We start from the raw sequence: 20,626 nt of genomic DNA, 5'->3' as shown, positions 1-20,626 counted from the left end.
TATCTTTGTGGATTCTGTGATGATCTTGGCAGGAGCAAATAATGAATGTTGGCTAAATGAAATAAAGTATTCTTACTCAGTAAGTATTATTTCAAAATGAACTACAGTATTATTGGCCTTTTCTGTCTCCTGCCAAAAATCTCAGAACGTTTTGTCCCCCAGCATATAAATTCCCATTACTATTCCCAACTGTGACTATTAAGAAACTAGCAAGTAATACAAGGTTTTCAGTGGTTTTTGACTTGCCCTTACCTAAGGAACAGTGGCATCCAGCAGATGGCAGTATAAGATAGGATAAGCTGTAAATACATGTATAGGTGTGACATTTAAGGTAAAGTAATCTATAAAGCTAGTTTCACAGAAATGAAATGGAAATAGGGAACACCAAAAATGGAAATGAAGAGAGACCTTTACAAAAAGAGTCTGTCAACAGGAGTGGTGGAAGAAATCTCATTGCTTATGCAATCCAGCGAAAGGAATCCCAGCCGGGTTAAGTGTAGCTAGTTGTTAAGATTAAGCCTTATATGACTAGCCACTCTGCTTTATACTACACAAGTGTGGGCATGTCTGAACAAAGGAAGATGGGGAGATCAGATTAAGCTTAAGAGAGGCCTGTTAAAGTGCTGTGATCTAATTTTCATGAATAAATAATGTTGTGCTATATTTCTAAATAATAGATCAAAAGGTTGACAATTTGTCATACAGCGTAGACATACGGCTTTATTTTCAGATCAGGAAGAAATAGCTGGATGTGGTGGCACACCCTTGGAGTTCGAGTTTCTCTGGAGGCTGAGGCTGGAGAATTACTAGAGCCAAGGAATTTGAGTTTGGAATAATAACACTCTCTCAAGTACATTTGCCGCAATCTAAGGAAATAGATTCTAAACTGTGCTTGTTTATCTCTCTTCCTCCTGCCATCTCTCCCTTTCTTTCCTTCTAACAAGTATTTATTGAATATTTGTTTTGCTCTGGGACTCAACATATAACGGTCATGCACAATCTTGAATCCCAGGCGCAGTGTTTATTTACCATCCGCTGTGGGTCATTATTTATCAAAGCACGTTAGTTAGTTTTTTCTCCTAATTCCCATCTCAAAGGAGAGGGACTCACCATGCCAATCTTCAAGGGAGGATCTGAGATGAATGGTACAGTGCATCCTGTATAGGGCCAAGTCTAAGATGCCAGAAATGGAGTTCACACACTTATCTGGGTATCTCCGAAGACCACATTCCTTTCAGTGCCCTGTGCTACATACTTTCTGAGTATTGTAACAATTTTAAGTTTAAAACACCTGATTTATAGCAAGGCATGGAAACACAAAATCTCAAACAGTCACTGTAGCTTCCACAGACACACAGCAGGAAGCCAACCGCGCTGGACACTCACCTGGTGTGTGTGAGTGCTCCACTTATTTAACAAGCAAATATTTTTGAAGTGTTTTCTCATGCACTCAGATAAAATTTACCTAATGCTTTTTGTTTGTAAAAAGCCATACTTAATTGGGAAATATGTCAGTCTTGTAAGGTAAGTCAGGGTAACACTGAGATGTGGTGTAAAGAGAGTGAAATCTTTCTACAAGTATTAACACAGTGTTAATGGATTGCATTTACATAGCATGTTTATTACAAGACCTTTCATGTCCCTTGCTTCATTTGATACTTATAAAACCTTTTGTACAGCACATAGCATTATTCTAATCCATCTAGTAATCCCTGTACACTGAGTAAATATTTAAATGTGCATTTTGTGTTGGTTGGACTCCCTCGCTACACACTTCCCACTATGTGATTCAGAACAAACTTCAAAGTACTGAATGTGGGATTTATATTCTCATTTGTCTCTTACAAGGCATGTTAAACTATCAGTTTGTGTTTAAATGTCTTCAAGTCTGTTGGTGACCCAGGGCACAGAAGTCACAACAGAGAACAGCGCTTGCCTGAACTTCGTCCTAGCACCCGCCTGTCTAACTTTCTTGCCTCTCATCTTTTTTTCCCCCTTTCTTTTTGAATTTTGCATTTTGCAGCTCTCCAAGCTTTGTCAATCTACCTAATTTCTTCACTCTCCCTGTATCAGGCCAACCTCACTTTCTGTCTCAGGACACATTTGATCATTCTCCTTTTATGAATAAACCATGTTCTCTCGCATATACCTTTACTCAACTGTGGCTGTTGCTTAATGTCTGCTCTTCACATTCTGTCCATCAAAACCCACCTAAAATTCCATCAGCTCTCAGAAGACTCCCAGAGGACTTTCTCAGCTCCTTCAGGCCAGAATTTGATATGATGTCTGCCCTACATTTGTTTATAGCACTTGTCAAAATGACTTGTCACTTAATTTACTGGAAATCAACCTCTGTACTCACTGGAACTTCTCAGACCTTGTATGCTAAGGCCCCTTTCTTGTATTTTATATATCTCAGCTACTACACTAGTCACATGATTCCTTAAACTTCAAGCCTGCTGTCTCTTCAAGGTTTGCTTCTGATCTCCCTGGCCCTATCATGGAATAAGTCCATGACCTTTAGAAAATAATTTAATCTTGAGAACAAAATTAGGACTTTCAAATTTCAATTTTTAACTTTGTAAAAAGACAAAACCAAATCTTCGAATTTGATTAAATCAAATCATTTTTAAATGTGAAAACTCAAACATGGATATACTTAGAAACATAAATCTCACTACTAGATAAGAAGTTTAGTTCAAATATTAGTTGCACAATATTATCTTATGGTTCAAAACCTCATAGAATTCATTTTAAATTGTGTATTTGTTGTTGTGCAAAATGCATACTTTTTATATTTGCTTAGAAAGTTGGGTGAGACATTTGGAATGCTCTCATTTTTGCCTAAGCAGATAACTCAAAGGCACTCATGGCCTCAGACACTGGAGTGCTATCTACTCCCGAGGAAGCACATAGGAGTGAGGAAAGGAACTGCTCAGGACTGGCAGACTGTGTATGTCATCAAACATTCATCTCACCATAGGGGAAATCACTGGTGAGAGGAGAAGAGTCCCACCTGTCACTCAGCCATGCTCTGAGCTTCTCACTGCTGCATGCAGCTGATTCATTTTGATTCATAACCTTAATTACTTAACTTGCTGTACTTTACAGAAAGGACAATAATAATAATCTTCCCTGTCATGGATCTTCTGCCATTGTTCAGAATCAGAGTCACAGCAGATGTCCAAGGCTGCCTGTTGTACTGACTTTCATATTCTTCCTTTTAACTCTCTCTGAATACGACACTTTACAAAAGATGTCAATAAGAAATTTGTCATTACATTTTTATTCTCAAGTATTTTATTAAAACAGTCTAGATGGCTAGTGAAAATGTCAACTAACTTTTAAAAGTAAAACTACTGATTTTAGCAGAAACGATGTTTTTTCCACTTCCTGAGAAACTTATCACAAATAGTAAAAGTTATAAAATTAATATTAGAAAATTTTAGTATTACAAAGAAAACATGGAAACTTTTTTCCCTTAGTGGGAGCTGTAGATGAGAACTAAGTGGTTTGTGACCAATACTTCACAATAAGAAACAATCTATTTCTGTATGTTTTTAGTTAATAAAAAAAAAATAAAGCATGCCCTGTATTAATTACAACTTCTGTTCTGGCCAATGCACTATGAAGGGTTGATGAAATATCTGTTAGTAATCCCTATTGACAGACTGGAAACCGAGGCTCCACATGGTAAATAACTCAGTACAGGATTACATAGTGACAGAGAAGAAGAGCTCATACTCAAGGCAGAACCTGCCTCGTTACTAAGGCTACCCTCTGCCACTCCGTTGGACCTAAGATTGTTTACCAGTCAGTGTGAAATGGTTTTAGCAGAATCTACATGACCTGAGATCATTATAAATTCTTTCATTTCAAACTTTATTTTATTTTAGTACGGGGTGGGGGGACCTAGTCATATTATGAATGAATGACTATGCAGAACATTTTTAAGTGTAAAGTTAAAGGTGTTTGACAGGAATTCTTATAATTAAAAGAGATTTGTCTGATGGATTTTCTATTTTTTAATGATAATAGTCTTTAAGCTTCTTTTCTACACTTATATCTTGGGTCCTAATTTAATTAATGTGTTCCATTAAACAAAAATAACTGCTGGAAAGGAAGGAAATAAAGTGTTTTAAAACAAAGACAGATACTTCTTTCTAGTAATCCTAGCACTTGGGAGGTTAAGATGGATTCAAGGCAGTCCACCCTACATAGAGAGTTTGTAGCCATTAAGAACATTCATTCTCTTGCAAGACCTGGGTTCATTTCTCAGCATTCACATGATATCTCACAATCACCCTGAATCCAGTTCCAGGAGATCTAATGTCCTTCTCTGACCTCTGTGGGTACCAGGCATATATGTGGTCCATATATCTGAATGCAGCAAAAACACCCTGTCACACGCAAGAACTAAATCTTAAAAAATGGAGTTTGAAGCAAGCCTGGACTACATAGAAAGACTATCTAAAATAAAACACAGAACAAAGGTTTAAAGCAATTCATCACCTGTATTCTTTTTCTACAATGAGAAAAAAAAAAAACAACAAGAAGATAATGATAAGAAGGACAATCAAAATGATGTAAAACGAATTAATTTCTTATATTTCCCTGGTCACTGATTTGTCTCACTTTGGTTGTTGTCTCAGTCTATTGTTGTAAAGAGACATAGCCAAGGCAATGCTCATAAAAGAAAATATTTAATCAGGGCTCCTTCACAGTTTCAGAGGCTTAGTGCATTACCATGATGGAGAGGAGCAAGGTGGCAGGCATGGCAGAAAGGGTGCTGGAGACGTAGTTAGGAGCTACATCCTGATCCACAGGCAGCAGGAGAAAGAAAGAGATAAACACTGAAACAGAGATAAAGATATGACAAAGAGAGAGAAGGAGAGAGAGAGAGAGAGAGAGAGAGAGAGAGAGAGAGAGAGAGAGAGAGAGAGAAAGACTGGGCTTGTCATGGACTTTTGAAACCTCAATGCCCATCTCCAGAGACACTTCAAAAGGCCACACCTACTCCAATAAGACCACACCACCTAATCCTTCTCAAATACTGCCAATTTTTGATGACTAAGAATTCAAATATATGAGCCTGTAGAGACTATTCTTAGTTAAATTCCCACAGTTACTCACCTAATACTCACTGAAGATCATGTGACTTTTCCCCATGCACTTTGTACAATATTAAACACTATTGAGTTCAGTAGATGTAACCAGACACAATTTTACTAGGTGAGGAGACTTTTTAAAAAATTTTCTTCAATATATTATTTTCTATTATTCTTTTTATGTTTTGATATTATAATATTATTACATCATTTTCTCCTTTACTTTTTTCACGTACAATCCCTCCTATGTATCCCAACACCAATTTCTTTCAAATTCAAAACTATTCTCTAAAGCATATAAATCAACAAATAAGAGACTAATATAATGAACTCTCTTTCTCTTCTTTTATTTATTTATTTATTTTTATTTTTTTGGCTAGGGAAGACTCTACTTTCCTTAAAAAAAACAGCTGGATTTTTTTTTTTTTTTTTTGATTTTTCGAGACAGGATTTCTCTTTGCGCCTTTCCTGACACTCGCTTTGTAGCCCAGGCTGGCCTCGAACTCACAGAGATCTGCCTGCCTCTGCCTCCTGAGTGCTGGGATTAAAGGTGTGTGCCACTACTGCCTGGTGGATTTTTTCTTTTAAATGAGAAGCCCAGTGAGGTTGAATTTGTACTTTCAGGTAAAGGAGTAATTGAGTACAATTTTTTTTATAAGGAAATTATATATCTTGGCTAGGATGTGGTCCACTTATCAAAAAGCAGGGAGCTATATATTGGTTGTTTTGCTTCAACGTTGTCATTGCTTTCCAAATAGAACCTCCTGTCCATCTTTCTCAGTGATTCTGTGTTTATTTCTTAACAGGGTTGGATGAACTCCTGGAGCTCCACCTGGGGCCTGGCTGTGGATCTCTGCATCTGCTTCCATCAGTCATTGGATGAAAGTTCCAGCATGACAGTTAGGGTGTTTGGCCATCTGATCACCAGAGTAGGTCAGTTCGGGCTTTCTCTCGACCATTGCCAGTAGTCTATTGTGGAGATACCTTTGTGGATTTCTGGGGACCTCTCTAGAACTTTGCTTCTTCCTATTCTCATGTGGTCTTCATTTATCATGGTCTGTTATTCCTTGTTCTCCCTTTCTGTTCTTGATCCAGCTGGGATCTCACGCTCCCCTAAGCTCTCTTTCCCTCGACCCTTGCCCGTCGTCCCCCCCCCCCACCCACACATCCAGTTTGCTCATGTAGATCTCATCCATTTCTCTGTCATTGGGTGATCCCTGTGTCTTTCTTAGGGTCCTGTTTTCTAGGTAGCCTCCCTGGAGTTGTGAGTAGGGGTCTAGTCATCCTTTGTGAATGCAGGGACGCTTTGCTCAGCCAGGCAAAGGGAGGAGGGGACTTTATCTGCCTGGAAGGAATCTACCAGGCTGAGCTGAATCCCCAGGGGAGTCTGTGCCCTGGAGAAGATGGCAATGGGGTCAGGCTGGGGAGAGTGGGGGGGGGACTGGAGGAGGGAGGACAGGGGAATCTGTGGCTGATATGCAAAATTAAATTGAATTATAAAATAAATAAAATAAAAAATCAGAAAAAAGAGAGTCAGATGAGCATTGAAAGCAGGAGCAGACTGACAATGCACTGCTTGTGCATGCATCTTTTTGTCGTTTGTTTTTGTTTCTCAAGACAGGTTTCTCTGTGTAGCCCTCACTATCCTAGAACTCACTCTGTAGCCCAGGCTGGCCTCTGACTTGGAGATCCACCTGCCTCTGCCTCCCAAGTGCTGGGATTAAAGTCATGTGCCACCATTGCCCAGCTATGCACCTTATTTTTTAATGAATGGTTATTGTGGCATTACACATATAGAATTCAATGCTCAGACAATGGCTTAACATCTAACTTCCCAACACAGCAGAAAATGAAATGTTTTCAGGGTCACAAAGAGCCTTACTCACCAGGCACACCTGAGGGGGAAAAAGAAAAGATGGCTTTCTCACAGTCCTCATGTCTGAAAATTAAGAACAATACATGGACCCATGCTGGAAGGCTCAAGCTATGTAGTAAACAGTTTCATCCCTTATATGTTCAAGGGACCTTTTATTACTAGTTTATGCAGAGAGGATACTACCATCATGTCCATTATGTATGTGTCCTGCATCCTGAGTAAGTAAAACAGACATGATTCTCTTCAAAGTGCTTCTTCACAGGCTCTTTGATTTTTACCCAACAATGAAGGTTCTATAGTTATTGTTATCAATTCACCGTTTCAACATTTAGTTGTTTACTTTATAAGTACTTTCATAAAGAAGGGACATGTTTACAATTCTGCCTCTTTACTAAGAAGTTAAAATTTTCCAACCCTCTTGGTTCAGGATTGTAGTTCCAGCTACTCAAAAATCTAGGCTGGAAGACCACAGGTTCATACCAGCCGTAGCAAGTTAGTGAGACCATGATACAAAATACATTGTAAAGAAAATCTAAGGGTGTTGTTTATTGGCAGAGCAATTGCCTGGCAGTTGTGATGCCAAAGGTTCAATTTCCTATGCCACAAAAATACACTGTAATTTAATATATTTTCATTTATCAATGCTTGGTGTCTGGAAAATGGTTTTTAGGTGTGCATGAACTAATGAAGTTTAAGAAAGGCAAAATTAGCAAAAAAGCAGACAGACAAGGTCTCCAGAAGGAGATATGAACTGGAGTTGCCTGTCTTGGGTAAACCAGTCTCAGTTTAGGAAATGATGCATATTAGTAAGGTTGCAATAAAGAATAGAAGTGCTTTGCATGAGTTTGTCACATTTCCTGGGCAGTCAGTTTATGACCATTTAGTACTATATTTCTTATATTTACAGTTCGGCCTTCAAATTAGGAAAACAGAAAGAACAGGAAAATTTAGTTCAAGAGGTAGAGACAGCCAGTGATCAAACAAACACCTCAGAAAACACCACTTCCTAAGCTAAGGCAGAGCTGGTTTAAGGCACAGCTTACAGCAAGTCCTACGTTTCTTTTACTGCTGCTTTGTGCTTTATAAAAGTAAAGATGAAATTTATCTTTGAGCATACACTTGTCACCCCAGTATTCCACCCTGGGAGGCAGGGACATTGTCAGTGTGCCTGCGGCATTTAGCAAGACCCTGCTTAAAATAAAGCAAAAAGGCAGGATACAGTGGCACATGTCTGGTCTGTAATTCCAGCATTTATGAAGTAGAAACAAGAAGATGGCAAGTGGAAGGCAAGATTCAGCTATGTATAGAGGTCAAGGTCAGGAGAATTACATGAGACTCTGTATGAAAAATCAAACTAAACCAAACCAAAATCCATAAAAGGAAAATGATTAGACTTAGGTTACCAGTGGCTTCTATGCATACACTGTCCTTTCAAAATTGGCCTTTATGATGCATTATTATTTAAAAGAAGGACTAATAGTGTAAAAAGTACAAGCTCTCATCTATTTTGGTGGCTTAATATTACTTTGCTTATGTAAGCACAAATCCTACTTGCTTTGAAATGTTTGCTATATTTTAGTTGCCCAAAGAATAGGAGTCAGGCAGAGGTGGCTCACACTTTTAATCCCAGCACTTGGGAGGCAGAGGCAGGCAAATCTCTGTGAGTTCCAGGCCAGCCTGATCTACAGGGCAAGTTCCAGGACAGCTAGGGCTACATGGAGAAACCCTGTCTTGAAAGCCAAACAATCAAACAAGAATATGATGAATGGATATGAGAGCATGCTGATAGAACAACTTAAAAACGACAAAAGGAAGCAAAATCCTGGGATGTGGCACCTATTTGCTGCTGCAGTATAAGCATCTCTGTTGTGATTAGTTTATTAACTTCAGTATGTCAGAAACTTATCAGAAAGTCATAAATTGCAAATTAATTTCTGAGGTCCATATTAATAAGAATTGCTTTTTTGGTGAAAACCAGTCTTGGAAAAGTAGTATGTCAGTGAGCACAGTAGAGAACAAGAACACAGAGCTAGATGTAAACAGATAGCCACAGTATTCATTTTTAAAGTTCAGATTCAGGAAAGGCAATAAAGAATTACAATTTTTGTCAATCCATACACTAATGTCTTTTCTCAGTTCTCTACTGATAGGATAAAGCCTTTTCATTATATTGATATGCACCAGGAAATATGGAAGTACTACCCAGAAAAACCAATGAAAAGCTGGACAGAGTTATTTACAGACATTCTCCTCTCCGTGCTCTATGTTGAAATAAGAATAAAAACCATAGTTACAAATGAGCATGATTTAAAGTTTCTACCATCATTCCTACTGTCAAAATAGACATTAGTCCTAGAATTTTTATTATGGTCTCAATTTTCTGCACACAGTCTCTGGAATTTTGATTCATGATTCCTCTGGGGAATTGTATTTTCAGGAAACAGTGTCTAGCCAGTTACCTCATTGTCTCTTTAGACAACATACATTTAAGTTGAAGAATTTAATTCAGTTCTTAAAAGATGACTTAGTGTCTCTCTTCTTCTCTACCTGCCCTGAGAAGGCTCTGATTGAGGAAGTTTGGGGTGATCACCAGAGTTCTTTACAGCAGTTCTGTTTATTTTCATCAGTCCATGGTTGGGCTGCTTTGTTACTAGCCTTTTAACTAAGCTGTTTTGTAGTTAAAGCAATCCCATCTACTTCATTTCCTTCAGGAATTGTCTTCTTATTCTGATGTCTATCTTGCCAAGTGCACCACATTTCAGGCTTGTTTATAGCGTTCTCAGTGGCTATGTACCCTGCCTTCTTTGTTTACTTGGTACCAAGGGGCATAGATTTGTTCATGAAAACATTTTTTTTTCTTTTCACAGGCAGGGATCTACTCCTGCTTTTAGTTTTTAATGGTTTTTAATCTGGATTCCATGGGTGACTTTTTACAAGTCTCTGAAATGAAATACAAAATTGTGCACGTGCATTCATTGTTCTGCCTTAGAGGGAAGAGAGATTACCTCAGATCCTGAAACAGTTAACAAACCACCACCTTTCTCAGCTAAAAAGTGTCACATACTTTCCCTAAAGCATATGGCAGTGGTCCTTTGACCATACTTTTGTACCATTCTTGGCACTGTAAAATATGCAGAATTTGTGGAATGTCTTCAGTAAATTGTAATTTTGGAGGTACCCTATATATTTTTACAAAAATTACAAGAAGCTTTTGTTGATATCTCTCCCCCCCTCTGCATTTACAATGTTTCAGGCTGAATATGTACCCTATAGTATTTATAATAGAATAAAATGTAATTGTTTTAAGCTTTTTATCATTAGTTTCATTTTTCTAAAATTCACAGGCAGACATAGTTCGCAATTTGATTTTAAGAATGTTCTATTTTTATACTGGGTTTTTGTAGTAGTGTTTTAGAAGCAGATAAAATTCTGACAGTGTACTTTGACCACTTATAAATGTTTATAAGTTTTCATATCTAATACAAGACCCTAAGTAGAAAGATCTGCTTCATAATAATAATAAGATGTAGCTTATAATAATAAATGCTAAGTCCTAAAAGAAATTGTTTTCCCAATGATATGTTATATTCATATTCTTTAATCTGATACTAGCAAAATGCATAAAAAATTATTTCATAAATATATTTCAGATATAGCAAAGCATTTCTACACAAAGGTCTTATCTTTCAATCACCTTTATATAGATTTTTACTATAAGTGACTAATTGTAATTGTGGGCATTTCTTCAACAATCTCTAATATTTACATAATATTGTGTGTGCCTTTATTAAACACTATCAAACATAGAAAGATTGTGTGTGGCACAAGTATCTTATCACCCCTCTGTAGACTATCATAAAGGAAAAAAAAGTCAATGTTCCTTAGGTTGGCACATGTTTCAAAATGTCTCCATAAGAGTCTGCTTCAATTCTGAACACAACTCTATTATTGTAATCATTTCTAATCAAGTCTTTATTTATTTTTCTTTAATGCATTCAACATTGTATGCTAACATCCCAAAGTTTGCTCAAGTGAATAAACAGATAAAGACACGGGTGATTTTTTTCTAATAATTTTATCATACCTTTAAATTAAATAGTAACTAGTCAGAGAATCTTTTAACAAACTTTTAGAAATATTCTATTTTAATAAACTATTTTATAACATGAATTCTGTTGCATATATGCATACTCACTCTCAAGCAAGCATATTGAAGTTTTGTAATGCAAATTGCTAAACAGTCTTTTAAATAAAAAACCTAGAGCCAGATATTGGGGTCAAAACCTGAGAGATCAGAGGAATATGAAAGGCCACAGCCAATGTAACCTTACCAAGTGCCTCAGTCTCCAAAAAGCTTTCTGTGTACTTCCTGAGTACCCATGTCTATATGCCTGTCTGTTCTGCCATCTTATTTCCTCTCTTCACCAAGCTACATCATTTCCTATCTGTACAGACCTCCAGACCTCTATGGTTAGTGCTGGGATTAAAGGCATGTGTCACCCTGCTCTGTTCCCCAGTGTGGCTTTGAACTTACAGAGTTGGATGTGATGGATCTCTGCCTCCCAGAAGCTAGGATTAAAGGCATGTGCTACCATTGCCTAACTTCTTTGTTTAATATAGTGGCTGGCTTTTTCCTCTGATCCTCAGATAAGCTTTATTGGGGGACACAGATAAAATATCACTCCATTAGTGAGATGGCAGAACAGAAAGGCATATAGACATGGGTACACAGGAAGTAGGTCTTTTTGGAGACTGAAGCATCTGGTAAGGTGAAGTTGGCTGTGCCTTTTCCCATTCCTCTGATCTCTTAGGTATTAACTCCAATATCTGGCTCCAGGTTTTTTATTTATATGACTATTTAGCAATTCATGTTACATCTAGTGGTCCAACATTTGTGGCAAGATTTCACTAAAAAACCACTTGTCTGTGGCTCAGGTCTAAGCTACACACAGCTGCATGAAAAGCCTCTGTGGCCTTAAAGGCCCCCAGCTCAGGCTAGAGCTTCACGTGGCCAAAACTCCACCCCACATGGGCCAAAGTCTCTTTGTTTGTTTGTTTTTTCTCTCCTGGTGGGTAGTAGGTTCTCTCTGGATTCCCATCTCAGACTTCTACCACACTAGGTAGCTGCTTTGAAACTCCCTCAAACTTCTACTGTTCTACTCAGTAGGCAGACTTAGTGAGTCAATTAAGATATCTTAAAGAGAGAAATTAGTTAAGAGAGAATTTTTTTCCACATTAAAAAAAGGAAAACATTTTTACAATGGAGGGAACTTTGTCTCTGTTTGATAAATATTAGGTGATCAGAAAAAGTAACAATTAAATGAGAGGATAATTAATGTTGATGGGATTTATATAACATCAATTATGAATATTATTTGTTTTGTCATTTTTATTTTAACATTAAAAAGTTTCATCAATTTGAGTGCCAGGATAAAAGTTTTAGAAAAACTTGTTTAAATGAATTATAGAGAAATTAAGACCCCCACAGAATAATTTAAAGGTGAACTTATCTCAGCATTGAATTATACAGTTACAGAGACACAGACTAAGGTTACCAGACAGCAAACATTAATCTACCTGGTAACCTTACAGGAAGAGCCAAATGCTCAAGGCTGTGTATGAGCTAACGGTACTCCTGTGGAAATGTTAGATTTGAGGAGACAAATAAGCTATAGTATCATATGGCATGCATTCTCCATTTATAAAGCAGATGTTAAACCCTTGGTCAACTTATAATAGAATTATCCCTCAGGACTAAAAAGATTTGGTTACACCAGTCCTAGAGGCTGGGCCAAAGGTACAGTGGAGAACTGGGTGGAAAGAGGAGGCTAAAACTATAGAACAATGGTGTAGGCATAGAGGTGTGGAAATTTCCCAGGATCAAAATCTTGGAGAAAGTGATTACACTGATAAACAAAGACAATCTTTACATGATGATCATATCCTTATTATATGCTGTATGGCAGCCATGAATGTGTGGGGCATAGGACCAAGACTTATCCCAGGTGCATGAACTGGCTTTTTGGAGCCCATTCCCTGTGATGGGATACCTTACTCAGACTTGATACAATGGGGAGGGGCGAGGCTTTCCTTCAACTTGGTATGCCAGACTTTGTTGACTACCATGGGAGGTTTTACCCACTCTGAGCAATGGATGGGGGTAGAGTGGGAGGGAGGTGAAGAGGAAGGAGAATAGGAGGGAGGGGGGAACTGGGGTTGGTATGTAAAATGAAAAAAATTAATAAATAAATATATTTTTTTAAAAAAGAAAATAAATAAAACTGGTAAATGGAGAATGGTAACAGACTTAAGAGCAATTAACAAGGTAATTCAGCCAATGGGTTCTCTACAATCAGGAATTCCTTTGCCTATTCTGTTACCTAAAGGATGGCCTCTTATAGTTGTCAATTTAAAAGACTGTTTCTTTTCAATATCCTTACAAGAAAAAGACAGAGAACAATTTGTCTTCATGGTGTCTACATTAAATAATTTTCAGCTGGTTAAGAGATATCAATGGGTGGTTCTTCCAGAGGGAATGTTAAACAGCCCAACCCTACGCCAACATTTTGTATGACAGCCATTGGAAGAAATACATAAAAAAATTTCCTGAATCTATAATTTATCATTACATGAATGATACTTTACTAGCTGATTGAAATGCAGATACCTTAGAAAGAATGTTTGAAGAAGTAAAGAAAATTTTGCCTTGTTGGGAGTTACAAATTGCTCCTGAGAGATACAAACAGAAGATTCTGTTAATTATCTAGGATATAAAATAGTTCTGCAAAAAAAAAAAAATTAGATCCCAAAAGGTGCAAATTAGGAGAAATCGATTACAAACTTGTAATGACTTTCAAAGATTAATTGGAGACATTTCCCATCTACATATTATTTTGGGGGTAAAAAATGATGAACTGAGTAATTTTTTCAAAACCTGTGAGGGTGACAAGGACTTAAATAGTCCAAGATAATTATCAGTGGAAGCTAGAGCAACTTGGCTTTGGTGGAAAAGAAAATACATGTGAACCGTGTGGATCCAAAGCTGGATTGCATTTTGGTTATTTTACCCTCTAAGCATTCTCCTACAGGAATTTCAATGCAGAAGGAAGATATTATATTGGAATAGATATTTCTACCAAATAAACAGATTAAAAACTTATGTGGAAAAGATGCTTGAGTTGATTTTAAGAGATAAATTGAGACTTTGTCAATTAGCAGGCATAGACTCAACAGAAATTATAGTACTTTTAACTAAGGATGACATAGACAAATTATCAAGTAGAAAGTGGCAAAGAGCTTGCAGTAATTTTTTGGGAGATATTAACAGCAAATATCCCAAAAGTGATAGAATTCATCTTATAAAGAGAATTTATTGGATCCTTCCTTGCATTGTATGGGAAACACTGATCTCTAGAGCCTGTACATTTTATACAGATGCAAACAAACAAGGAAAGGCAGGTTACAAATCAGAAAATTTAAGTAAAGTGGTTCTTCTGATGGGTTTGCCTTTATAAGTCACTTGGCCTTTTTCTTTGCTGCTCTTAATATTCTTTCTTTATTCTGTATATTTAGTTGTTTAATTATTAGGTGGCAAGGGGACTTTTTTTGGGGTGGTCTAGTCTGTTTGGTGTTCTATAGACATCTTGTATCTTCATAGGCATTTCCTTCTTCAAGTTGGGAAAGTTTTCTTCTATGATCTTGTTGAATATATTTCCTGTGCCTTTGAGTTGGTATTCTTCTCCTTCCTCTATCCCTATTATTTGTAGGTTTGGTCTTTTCATGGTGTCCAGATTACTGGACATGAGGGGGTAATAAAGGGCAAGTGTTGAGGGAAAGAGAGCTTAGGGGAGTGGGAGATCCCAGCTGGATCAAGAACAGAGAAGGGAGAACAAGGAAAGAGAGACCATGATAAATGAAGACCCCATGGGAATAGGAAGAAGCAAAGTGCTAGAGAGCTCCCCAGAAATCCACAAAGATATTTCCCCTGTAGACTACTTGCAATGGTCAAGAGAAAGCATGAACTGACCTACTCTGGTGATCAGAGATGGCCAAATACCCTAACTGTCATGCTAGAACTCTCATCCAATGACTAATGGAAGCAGATGCAGAGATCGATCCATGGCCAGGCCCCAGGTGGAGCTCCCAGAGTCCAGTCAGTAAGAAAGAGGAGGGATTATATGAGCAAGAATTGTTGAGACCATGATTGGAAAAAGCACAGGGACAAATAGCCAAACTAGTGGAAACACATGAACTATGAACCAGTAGCTGAGGAGCCCCCAAATGAATCAGGCCCTCTGGATAAGAGGGACAGTTGATTAGCTTGAACTGTTTAGGAGGCCCTCAGGGAGTGGGATCGGGACCTGTTTTTAGTGCATGAGCTGGCTGTTTGGAGCCTGGGGCCTATGCTTTGCTCAACCTGGGTGAAGGGAGGAGGGGACTTTATCTGCCTGGACTGAATCTACCAGGCTGAGCTAAATCCCTAGGGGAGTCCTTGCCCTAGAGGAGATGGGAATGGGGGATGTGTTGGGGGAGGGTGCGGGGGCAGGAGGAGGGAGGACAGAGGAATCCATGGCTCATATGTAAAATTAAATTAAATTATAAAATAAATAAAAATAAAAGAGTAGTCTTATATATTGAAACTGCAGAATTTATCCCTGATGAGTCAGAATTAACTTTGTTATTTATTCAGTTACATGATATAAGCAGGAATAGGAAGCATCCCCTATATATAACTCACATCCAATCTCATATGGGTCTTCCTGGACCTCTAGCACAAGGTGATGACAAGATCAATAAACTATTGATAGGAAATATGATTGAGGCCTCAGAATTTCATTAAAAACATCATTTTAATAGTAAAGGTTTAAAAAAGGATTTTGTTTTCTATAACCTGGCATCAAGCCAAAGGAATTATAAGGAAATGTCCTATTTGTTCTTTTTGCAATCATACTCCATTACCAGCAGGATGTAACCCAATGGGTACTCAGAGGAATGAAATCTGGCAGATAGATGTGTTTCATTTTGCAGAATTTGGAAAACTGAAATATGTAAAAACACACCATTAATACATATTCAGGATTTCAGTGGACAACAGTTCTCAGTTCCAAAAAGGCTGATTCTGTAATCATGCATTTGCTAGAAGTTATGGCCATCATGGATATATCTGCACAAATTAAAACTGACAATGCTCTAGCATGTGTCTCTGGTAAAATGGAACAGTTTTTTTGTTTTGTTTTGTTTTTTACAATATAAAGCATATTACAGGTATACCACACAATCCTATAGGCCAAGCAGCCATAGAAAGATCAAATTGAACTCTAAAGGATATGCTAAATAAAACAGAAAGGGTAAGAAAAATCCCTAGAAATAGATTACATAATGTTGCATTAACTTTGAATTTTCTCAATGCTAACAAGAAAGGAACAATAGCTGTGGAGAGATATTGGACAGTAGAAAACACTACAGAATTACAATGCCTATATACAGCCAGGCGGTGGTAGTGCACACCTTTAATCCCAGCACTCATGAGGCAGAGGCAGGTGGATCTCTATGAGTTTGGGCTGCAAAGTGAGTTTCAGGAAAGGCACAAAGCTACACAGAGAAACCCTGTCTCGAAAAAAAAAATGCCTATATACTTTAAAGATGTGCTGACCACAGAATGGAAAACAGGATATATGTTATATTGGGGATGAGGTTTTACTTTTTTTTCTATAGGAGAAGAAAATCTACAGATACCATCAAAACTGATAAAGGCTGGATTTGAACAAGAGGGACTTCTTAATTAGAAGAGGTGATAGTTCATCAACCAGGATGACTATTTAATTTAAATTTATTTATACAACTAAAAATTGCTCTTCATTTGGTCAGATCTAACTTGCCAAAGGGCATCTCCCAAAAGTTAGGGTTGGGGAAGGGTTTTTGTTTTTGTCTTTCAGGAGAAAGAAGACTAAGAAATCTGAAGAACACTGGACAAATGATACATCTGAAGAAAAAGGACAAATCATGTAGAAAAAATGTCCAAAGCAAAAGAGTAAATTGGCTTACTGGTATATCACTTATAAAATTTCATAAGTCTTACTAAATGTTTGTTTCTGCTCTTCTCTACAGACACTTAACACAAATGGCCTTTATGTAGTCCCAGTTCAACTAAAAATTAAATCTGGCTTTGGAGTTGGAAAATTGCTCTCTCCTCTAAACTCAAGCAGGCTTGTTAAAAGAAAAAAGCAAAATTTCTGAATCATGTTAGAAGAGCCATCTGATATGGGACAGAAGAAAACCAAAATTAAGGGACTATTCGATTACCATTAATCTCAATTCTTTGGTCCTATATTAATTCTTTAAAACTTTTCTTAAGGTATAAATTTTATATCAAAATTTATAAGATTTATATACATATGTACATATATATTAATTTTTGGCATGATATTAATGGTCATATAGAGTACTAACCAATTCCAGAAAAAAGGCTTCATCTAGCTGCCTGGACATGTTTTTGTGTTTTAGTCTCTATCAGATTTCTTCAGGGAATCATGACCATGCATAACAGCAAATCTGAAGTCTCCAAAAGGATGATGGGTCCCCACAACTGATGATTCCACATGGACAATGAAAATGCCACTAAGCTTACAAACACCACCAAAGATCTGCTTTGGAATACAAACTGTTCAGGACAATTTCAAGATGGCTGGCTGAGATGATTCAGCCTCACAGACCACTTGAGCAAGGACTTGAGACAAGCCCTGCACTTTTGCATTAAGTAGAGACTGGACAACAAACGATACAGCTACCTCTCCGAGAACTTAACATTTAATTCAAAATTTTTCTTCTCAGTATCCCCTAAAGATGCCTTTGCCCCCAAATAGCAGGGAGTAATTTTAAGAACATGACACCCACATTCCCAAGAGGTGGGATGGGTGGTTTTTGTTTTTCAATGGGTTTTGGATAATTGTCACTCTTTAACATAGTTGGTTACAAGTTGTTATTGTTAATGGTCAGGAAACATACTAAATAAAGGAGATCAGATTTAAGGTTATTGTTTGAAAAAAAGTTAAAAGAAGATATAGATGAGAGGTGGATTATTGAATCTACTCTGGAAAAAAATGTAGAAATAATAGAATAAAGAGTTGATCATTGAATGTACTCTGTAAAAAAAAAAAGAGAGAGAGAATATGGATATAAGATAAAAAGGTAGACTATTGAATCTACTTTTAAAAGGCAACTACTAGTGTTAAATATTTTACATTGGATTAGATTTTTGTATATTGTATACAAATCATGTTTATTGATACCAATTTGAGATTGATTTCATTAGAATATATTGTATGTATATTTTTAATCTTGTTCAAGGTACTCTGTCTATATAATTCATTTAAAAACATAATGCAATTTTCTAATCCTTGAAAATTATTATTACCAACTAATTAGGACATAAAGAAATTAAAGTCAGTAGTTAATCATTATAATTGAACTTATAGTCATACTAGGTATATTTTCAAGTCAAACAGATATATTTTAGATATCCAGGTCATCTTCAAATATTTCAGAGATCTGCATAATATGACATTTAAGATGTTTTAATAACATAGATTTTTTTTTCTTTTCTTATGACTATGAGACATGTCTGCTCCTGGTAACACCAATCTACTTCAGAGAAAATGATGGACATTGAAGAAACTCCACATGGAATTTACTTTCACTGTGGCAAAAGTTAGTCTCTGGGCAAGAAAATGCCCTTGCATCAACTTCTGACAGTATGCTGTCTAAACAGACAAGCAGGACACAAAACAAGAACTGCCTATTTTTGCCAAGACAAGGTAGAAAGGCTCTTTAGGAAATCCTGCTTCACAGATTAGTCTGTCAGATATGCTAAGCCTATAGGCCAAAGATGATGTTCCAGCATTGCAGAAAAACTTCGGGTGACTGTCCAGGCAGCCAGTTGTTTTGGTCATTTCTCAAAATTTGTGCAAGTCATTTGTTTGCACTTCCTGTTTTTCTAGGTAATATTATTCTCTTCTCATGTCTCTGAGGGAGTTGAAGATTAGATAGTTATAGTTTTCCTTGTTAAGAAATTTAGAAAAGAAACTCACTAAAGATGTATAAAGTGTATAAGTTTGAAAGACATCAAAAGATAGTTTTCAGTTGGTAATACAAGTTAGGATAAAAAGTGAATTAGGTACATTTTGGACTCACCAAAATAGGATAGATAATGAAATATTTTTTCTGAATTTGTCAAATTCAAAGAAACTAGACACTGGCGATGTATTTATTGTTTGTATATATTGTATATAGTTATTGTACTTATTGTGTATAGTTTTTCTTATATTAGTTATAACTTTTTTATTTCAGACAAAAAAGGAGAAATGTGGTGATATTTTATTTGTACACCCCCAATAAGGCTTATCTGGAGATCAGAGGAAAAAGCCAGCCACTATATTAAACATAGAAATCAGGCAATGTTAGCACATGACTTAAACCTAGCATTCGGGAAGCAGAGATCCATCTGGATCTCTGTGAGTTTAAGGCCACAGAGCCAGGCATGGTGACATACACCTTTGATCCCAGCACTAACCATAGAGGTCTGGAGGTCTGTACAGACAGACAGGAAGTGATGTAGCTGCACAGAGAGAGGAAATGAGATGGCAGAACAGAAAGGCATACAGGCATATGTACATAGGAAGTAGGTCTTTGTGGAGACTGAGGCATCTGGTAAGGTGATGTTGGCTGTGGCTTTTCATATTCCTCTGATCTTTCAGGTTTTAACCCCAATATGTGGCTCTGGGTTTTTTATTTATAAGGCCATTCAGGAATTCATAAGTTTTATTGGGGTACACAAATAAAATATCACCAGAAAGTTAGAATTGTCTGAGTAGCATTTTTTTCTTCCTCTATAATAAACACGTTGAACTACAGTGCTTGTAAGGTCATTTCTGGTTTGTTAACATTTTTTTTTCTGTAAAGGGTACACATATCTCCCTGTGGAATCTGTGTATTATGTAAGTACACATACAAACATTAACTGATATGGCTTGTAGGTGAAATCACTTATTTAGTGGAAATGACTCTGCAGGTCACAAGTTAGTAATCATTTCCAGACAGCTTTAATCGTCCTGCTTCATTTAGAAAGCTTAATGTTCATTGCCCTGAAAAGTATATGAATTACAATACCACTTAGCTCTACTTTAAATTAAAAAAAAAATCCTTGTACATTTCGGTGCAGAATTTTTTTCTTTTACCTATTACATTCTACTATAATGGCTTCTGCTTTGCTAGATTTTTATTTTAGCCATTTGGATGGCAGAAATTTGGGTGTAAGTTGTGAGGGATGTATTTATCCCCAATAGCAATGTAGGCTAAAATAATCTCTCACAGAGGAGCAGGATCCATTAGAGGAGATTGACTCAGAATGCAGAAGTGAGGCTCACATTGACCCAGGAAGGAGAAACAATGCACCTTAACTCTTTGGAATACGACTTGGACATCTGGCCACATTACCAACAAGATGGGTCTTTTGTATTGTTTGCCTGACAAAAAGGACTCCATAAACATGGAAATCTATGAATATATACCCTGGGATGAGTAGAGAGGCTAAAAACTAATTGCTGATGACCAGAAGAATATTCATATTTAAAATCATAACTGGTGG

The 20,626-nt window shown here is 37.0% G+C and overlaps 1 protein-coding gene across 1 annotated transcript in view; it reads right to left on the bottom strand.

Moving 5' to 3' along the window:
* Positions 1-20,626, bottom strand: part of LOC118580065 (protocadherin Fat 4-like) — an 88,954-nt gene that overhangs the window by 1,613 nt on the left and 66,715 nt on the right. The window lies entirely within an intron of this gene.

The sequence above is a fragment of the Onychomys torridus genome, chromosome 3 (genome assembly GCF_903995425.1).
Source record: "Onychomys torridus chromosome 3, mOncTor1.1, whole genome shotgun sequence".
In the NCBI taxonomy this organism is placed as follows: Eukaryota; Metazoa; Chordata; class Mammalia; order Rodentia; family Cricetidae; genus Onychomys; species Onychomys torridus.
Note: the sequence above shows the minus strand (reverse complement) of the source record. Positions and strands in the feature narration are given on the sequence as shown.